General features: G+C 48.7%; 1 non-coding gene across 1 annotated transcript; it reads right to left on the bottom strand.

Annotated features, from left to right (window-relative positions):
- Window positions 1-285: 285 nt before the first annotated feature.
- Window positions 286-415, bottom strand: LOC127492560 (small nucleolar RNA SNORA51). Its single transcript, XR_007922070.3, has one exon. It is a non-coding gene; the product is annotated as a small nucleolar RNA SNORA51 (small nucleolar RNA).
- Between the last annotated feature and the right edge of the window lie 7,106 nt (window positions 416-7,521).

The raw sequence follows: 7,521 nt of genomic DNA, 5'->3' as shown, positions 1-7,521 counted from the left end.
TGTATCTCTGCCTTTCAAATAAATAGATACATATTTAATAAAAAAAAAAACACTAATGAGAAGTCTACAACCTTAGCAAGTGACTGACCTGAAGCATGGCTCATGTGTCTGCAAATTCTGTCTCAGAGAAATATTTGAAATTCATTCACTCACTCACTCATTCATTCATCCATTCAAGAAGCATGTGTTAAGTTTTGGTCAGAAATGGCAGTGGTTGCAGGAGTTGCAATGGCCACCGAAGGACACCATCTCTGCTCAGAGAATGTTGATTCTTCCTTTCTTTTCTCATGTGCCCATTGACAGTACAGACCAGGCACAAGGCCTGAGCTGAGGTGTGTGTGGGGAGAGTCTACTCTTTCTCCTCTTTCTACGCAGTCAGTGTAAGAACACAGCTGGTGGCAAGCCCCACGAGGCCCAGAGAAGGCTGCTTCTAAGAAGTTTCCAATATGTAACTTCTCAGGCAAATGCCTATGATCCCTAAGTCTGAATTTTTTTTTTTTTATTGAACTCTTTTGGGTCTGTTCAGCTTGCAGGTGTCAGACAGACACAAGCTTTCAAGAATATCTGAGAGATCTGATGCTGGCTGTTAAACATCAAAGAGCACCAGCTATCTCCAAGGGGGATACTGAAGTAGATACTTAGAGCTCATAAAATAAACTCTTGGTAACCTAGAGGTTTCAGGTGGGCACACTTGGAGACAATCATCTAGGGCCAGAGATTTAATTTAGCCAGCCATCCATCCATCCATCCATCCATCCATCCATCCACTCAATCATCCATCTGTCCATGTATCCGTCCATTCATTTATCCATCCACACATCCATCTGTCCATCTGTTTGTCCATTCTTCCATCCATCCAACAAGCACTGACTATGTTCACAGAATATTTTTTGGGGGAGTAACCTGTCACGTCTCTCTGTGGGTCTATAGGACTGCGTATGGTCTGTGCAACAAAGTTGTAGAAAGACTAAAAAGTAGTCTGCAATATTCTTGCATTCTTTTCAGGCCTCCTCCCCTGAGACCTCACCTCATTAGCCCTTTATAGCTCTGCCAAGAGCCAAGTTTTGCTAAGCTGTGGCTAGAATCTGCTCTGCCCATGAGATGAATGAAAGCCCACCTTTCTCCAGTGACCGAGGAGTCGAGCATTTAGTTTTTTTTTTTTTTAAAGATTTATTTATTTGAAAGTCAGAGTTACAGAGAGAGGTAGAGACAGAGAGGTCACCCATCTGCTGCTTTACTCCCCAGATGGCCACAATGGCCGGAGCTGCACCGATCTGAAGCCAGGAGCCAGGAGCTTCCTCCTGGTCTCCCATGTGGGTGCAGGGGCCCAAGGACTTGGGCCATCTTCCACTACTTTTCCAGGCCATAGCAGAGAGCTGGATTGGAAGAGGAGCAGCCGGGATCAGAACTGGCGCCCATATGGGATGCTGACACTTCAGGCCAGCACTTTAACCTGCTGTGCCACGGCGCCGGCCCTGAGCATTTAGTTTTGATGAAAATAATAGAGAAGCAGGTCTCTTGGGTATGGCAGCCCTCCCAACGCCTGTGTTTTCGAGACAAACAAAAACTGCCACCTTCCTTTCATGCCGAGCCACCTGGCCTCTGGCCTCACACCTGGATGTTTCACTCAGGCAAGGTCTAAGTATCTGATTGACCTGCCTTTCCACTCTCCGCCTCCCACTCCTGACCGGCAGCCAGGGAGCTGTGAACATACGTGTCTGAGAAAGCAGCAACTGCACTGCCACCTGGAGCGGCGGCAGGCACGCCCCTGCGGTGTTTATGTCTGTGTGACGGTGTCGAGGCCCTGGGTGGGCCTCCTCTCTTGGGTTGGGTTTAACGTGCTGACAACGCCTGGGAAAATCGAGCCACTGTCTTCTGGGTCCCCTTCCCCAAAGTCACTTGTGTCACTCTGCCCTAAATAGGGTAATAGGTCGTGAGTGGGGGAGGGAACGAGGAAGGATGTGTCCCTTTATGTGTTCCTGGAGGGTCACAGAATCACAGAGGTTTCCTCTGCTGGGGACACTGCTTCCTGGCAGGTCGCTTGCCTTGCGATCAGGTTTCTTAGCAGGAAGAAATGGCTTTTCCTTCCCATTCCGAGATGCTGAGAGCTGTGTAAGAGAAAATAGGAGAGAATGGCTTGACGTTCCTTTCTGTCAGTCTGGAGGAAGTGGAGGAGCCAAGCTCCAACAGAAACTATTTGTGAAGATTGCCTTTGAAAAACCACAGATGGTTTAGTGGTCCTGTATGATAACTCTCTGCCTTGTGTGCTTAAAGGGCCACTTGGATCCCAAGGCTTTATTTTCGTGCACATGTGTCAATCACCCTTATTATCAAAATAAGACATTATACGTGAAAATGCAAGCAGTCAAATATGTATATATGAAAGTGGTGCCTATTGTTTTGCCCTGTTAGTAAAAACATCTGCTAAAACTCTGCTATTTGTGGGAATCCTGGGGTATTCTTTTCTAAGGCTCACTTTAACATATAACATAAACAGTGATGGAGCTGCAGGCTTCTGGAGGCCAAATAGCCTTGCCTATCACGTGACCAGAACTTCCCACCATGTGTCAGGCTGTAATGCCAAGTGGATGGGACAGCACAGTAAGGCCCGTTAGTGGTCACGTAAGCTTATTTGAATGCTTGACAAGGGAGCAGAGCTGTGGTGCTGGGCAGAGGGCAGTGAGCTGGGGAGGGAAGAGGGGGCGGAGGCTGGTGGTGTCTGGCTGGCAGCAGCCACGCTGAAGAAGACACAGTGAAGTCCCCACTTGCTCCGTGGTCTTCTCCATGATGAATTTGAGTGAATCTGACCAGATCCTGGTCTATTTTATTTTATTTTATTTATTTTTAAAAGATATATTTATTTAAAAGGCAGAGGAGAGAGAGAGAGAGAGAAATCTTCCATCTGCTGGTTCACTCCTCAAATGCATACAACATGCAGGGCTGGGCCAGGCTGAAACCAGGAGCCTAGAACTCCATTCTGGTCTCCCATAAAGAGATCGATGAACACACTGAAAATGTCAACAAATGCCTGTGTTAAGCAAAGTGTTTCCATAGAGAGTGCAGTCCAAGGGGTCCTGAGTGTTCGGGGATTCTGGGCAGTTCATTTTGGCACAGGATGCATGGCCACTTCCTTGTCTCCTAGGAAATCAGGGATGGGCTTCATGGAAGCAGTAGACTCTGGGAGGCCTGCGGATGATGGCATGGGAGACATTCTGGGTGAGGGACAGGGAAGAGAGGGAGGGGACACATTGAGGCTCAAGAAGGGACTGGAGTTTGGGCTAGAAAATCTGTAGGTTATCACTGATTCGTAAGTATCCAGTCACTGATCTGTGCTAATGCAGGTGCCTTGTAATGTGTTGTAAGAAAGCCTAATAAGTATATTCCACTTCCCCTAAAGTCAGCACAGACGCCAGTTCCTGCAGTGCACCTGCAACCTTCTGATGGAGGGGTGTGGCTTCCGAGCAGACTTTCCCTGCAAGGGCAAATGGATTTGCTAGAGATCAGGTCTGGTGTGGTTGGTACGATGCTGGGCTGTGCGGAGATGTGCTCTGGATGTTTCTGAATGCTTTGTGTGCCATCTAGGTCCCGAACCAATGCAGCCTCCCCTGTGATAAGGGGGCAGCTGCTCACCGGCTTGCTGCTTGATTAAGGTAATTTTTATCTCTTCCCTGGACTTTGGGGATCTTTCAACTTACTTTAGCTTTTGAAAGGCTTATTTCTTTAAAGCCCATGAATATGTTTATTGAAAGCCATCTTCACAATTTCAGTAACATATTTATCAAATCCTGCCAAGTTCCTATGAGTTTGGGATTTTGATAGATGCAACCATGAGAAAATTGATGATTAGGAATATGGAGAAGAAATTGGAGAAGGCTGGTTAACCTTTGAGTCTTGGAGTCAAATTTTCTAGCCATGGATTCCAAATTTCAGAATATCCAAAGCTGTGATTTTTCATTAAGTAATAATTGTTTATTGATCAGTCTGGGGCCAAATGAATAATTCAGGGTGAACACGTAAAAACCAAGGAGGGGGCCAGTGTTGTGCAGCAGTAGGTTAAGCTGTGGCTTGTATCACTGGTATGCCATCAGGGAGTGTGGGTTTGCATCCTGGCTGCTCTGCTTCCTAACCAGCTCCCTGCTAATGTGCCTGGGAAGGAAGCGGAAGATGGTCTGAGTGCTTGGTCCCTATCACTCAGGTGGGAGACCCGGATAGAATTCTTGGCTCCTAGCTTCTGCCAGCCTCAGCCCAGGTTGTTGTGACCATTTGGAGAGTGAACCAGTAGATGGAAGATTGTCTCTCCACTACCCCCCACCACCCTATTGCTCTGCCTTTCAAATAAATAAGTAAATCTTAAAACAAACAAGCAACAAGCCTAAGAAGGACTTAGCTGCTTTCTTCAGGGGTCTTTTTTTTTTTTTCTGACAGGCAGAGTGGACAGTGAGAGAGAGAGACAGAGAAAAAGATCTTCCTTTGCCGTTGGTTCACCCTCCAATGGCCGCCGCGGCCGCCGCGCTGCGGCCGGCACACCATGCTGATCCGAAGACAGAAGCCAAGTGCTTCTCCTGGTCTCCCATGCAGGTGCAGGGCCCAAGCACTTGGGCCATCCTCCACTGCACTCCCTGGCCACAGCAGAGAGCTGGCCTGGAAGAGGGGCAATGGGGACAGAATTCGGTGCCCCAACCGGGACTAGAACCTGGTGTGCCGGTGCCACAAGGCGGAGGATTAGCCTAGTGAGCCACGGCGCCGGCTCCTTCAGGGGTCTTGTAACCGAGCAGCCCATGTCGAATACTCGCTGGACTCCTGCTGTGTATGCAGTGTAGTCTCTGTCCTCCCAGAGTCCATGGCTGGCTGGGTAAGTGTCGCGCCCCGTCTTCGTGGAGGAACGACACAGGACCCTGCGCTGTTCTTTTGTCTGCTCGGCCCTCCCCGGGTTTGCTGCTGGTTCTTCCCGGGTTGGCTACCGACCCTTCCACCTCCGTGGAAGGGCGGTTCCCCCTGCCACTTTCCCCACTTCCGCGGGGGAGTGGCACACCCCCGGCCGGCTCTCTCGGGGGCTGCACAGGTGTTCCTTCAGATGTTCCTGGTGCATGTTGTCTCTCTCCTCCTTTATAGTCCTCTTCCACCAATCCCAACTCTGCTACCCACACGCCAAATATGCTGCTCTCCTCCAATCAGGAGCAGGATCAGCTCCTGCAGGTCATCACTCAAGTTGGCGAGAGACAGCTGCGTAGAAGCTGTTTCCTCCTCTCCCAGCGCCATATTGTGGGAGAGCAGATGTATAGAATAAGTCTTAATTCCAGTAACAGTCTAGTCCGAGTTGCTCCCCACAGGTAAAATCAATCCACAGGAATCAAGGGGGCCTGTACCAGTCGGAATGCTTTTGGCTGCAAGAAACAGAAGCTTCAGCTGAAATTTCTTCAACAGTGGCTGATTAAGTAACTTAGCATCCGAGGTGGGCCTGGCGTGGGTTAGCAGATCCAGAAGCTCAAAATCACTGCTTCAGATTCAGGGTCTTTCAGTCGCTTCTCATTGCCAGTCCCAAGGCTGCATCATCTTGGGTGGTGGCCGATGATCAGCAGGTGTCCGGGCTAAGACTCCTTCTTCATGAGTGGGCAGCGAGAGCTGGCATCCGGTAGCTCACCAACAGAGCAAGGAAATTCCTTTCTCGGAAATGCTCAGAAAATCCATCATGTTCCACTGACCCCAATTCTTTCTTTCTTTCTTTCTTTCTTTCTTTCTTTCTTTCTTTCTTTCTTTCTTTCTTTCTTTCTTTCTTTCTTTCTTTCTTTCTTTTTTTTTTTTTTTAGATTTATTTATTTGAGAGGCAGAGTTACAGATAGCAGGAGAGATAGAGAGTAAGGGCTTCCATTTACTCCTCAAATGGCTGGAGCTGAGCTGATCCGAAGCCAGGTAACAGGAGCTTCTTCCAGGTCTCCCACATGGATGCAGGGGCCCAAGCGCTTGGGCCATCTTCTGCCGATTTCCCAGGTCATTAGCAGGGAGCTGAGTTGGAAGTGGAGCAGCTGGGACTCCAATCGGTGTCCATAAGGGATGTTGGCATCAGAGGTGGAGGAGGCTTAGCCTACTATGCCACGGCACCAGACCTGACCCCCCAATTCTTATGTACCCATCTCTGCCCCAAGCATTTGGCAAAGCCGTAGGAGAACAAATGAACTTGGATTAGTTGGGGTCCCCTGGAATCGGGATAAAGGTCAGGAAGAGGGTAGATGCTGGGGTGGCGTGTGATAGCTGAGAAGAAGGGACACATGGATGCTGGATTGGCAAACACATACGGTCACCATGGGAGCCACGTGAAATGTTAAGATACAATGGAGGGCCTGCACTGTGGCACAGTGGGTTAAAGCCCTGGCCTGAAGTGCTGGCCTCCTATATGGGCACCAGTTCTAGTCCTGGCTACTCGTTTTCCGATCCATCTCTGCTAAGGCCTAGGAAAGTAGTAAAAGATGGCCCAAGTTCTTGGGGCCCTGCACCCGTGTGGGAGACCTGGAAGAAGCTCCTGGCTCCTGGCTTCAGATTGCACAGCTCCAGCCATTGTGGCCATTTAGGGAGTGACCCAGCGGATGGAAGACCTCTCTCTCTGTCTCTACCTCTCTCTGTAATTCTGTCTTTCAAATAAATAAAATGAAATAAACCTTAAAAAAAAAGACACAATGGGGAGGCTTTTGCTGCTGTCGCACCAGTTTTGGAATATGTGGTGGAGGGGACATGAACCTGCACTTCGATATGGGATGCAGGAATTGCAAGCAGCGGCTTGACCTGCTGCACCACAGTGCCCGCCTCATTTCTAAAAACTCCACTCCTTACTTTTAAGGTAGCCGTGACTTTTGCACTAAGTCCACTCCGTTAACATCAACAAACATTTGTGCACTTCCCAAGTGCCATGTGCTATTCTTAGGTGCTGAGAATACAGAAGTGCCCAAGGCAGACAAAACTCAGTTCAGCCTGAGTACCTTGTTTTACCCAAAGTGATACAAAGAATGTGTTTTGGGTCAAGGAACTGAGAATTGTCCATCATCGGGGTGCTTTCCCTGCCTGTCCTGAGAAACTGATTCCTCCTGTGTTTGGGAGATGTTAACACTGTTTGCCTGCATTTGCTTATTCCCCCGCGTGGCTCAGATCAGAGAAGCTGACCTGGGAACAGGGGCATTCACCTGCCACACTGCTGTCCTTAAAGGTAGGCTGTCACAGTGAATTCTGATTCATAGGGGTATTGAAAGAAAGATGATCAGTGACTAACAGCCCCTGTCACCTGTGAGCACCTTGCACAGGTTTTCACTAGGTATCCAATCATTAGGCATGAATGAATGAATGCACCCATGAATGACTGATGTGGCTTTCCAGAAAGTAAGCAATGGCAGACACATTTTGAACCTGATAGACCGAATATCTCAGAAATCATGTATACAGACACTTCAAAAAGACTGTGGAAAAATTAAAATAAAAGGTAGGGGCTGGAGTTGTGGTGTAGTGGGTAAAGCTGCAGCCTGTGACACCAGCATC

The sequence above is a fragment of the Oryctolagus cuniculus genome, chromosome 10 (genome assembly GCF_051225735.1).
Source record: "Oryctolagus cuniculus isolate XC-2025 breed Fujian yellow rabbit chromosome 10, ASM5122573v1, whole genome shotgun sequence".
In the NCBI taxonomy this organism is placed as follows: domain Eukaryota; kingdom Metazoa; phylum Chordata; class Mammalia; order Lagomorpha; family Leporidae; genus Oryctolagus; species Oryctolagus cuniculus.
The sequence above is the reverse complement of the archived record's forward strand: the minus strand, read 5'-3'. Positions and strand labels throughout refer to the sequence as shown.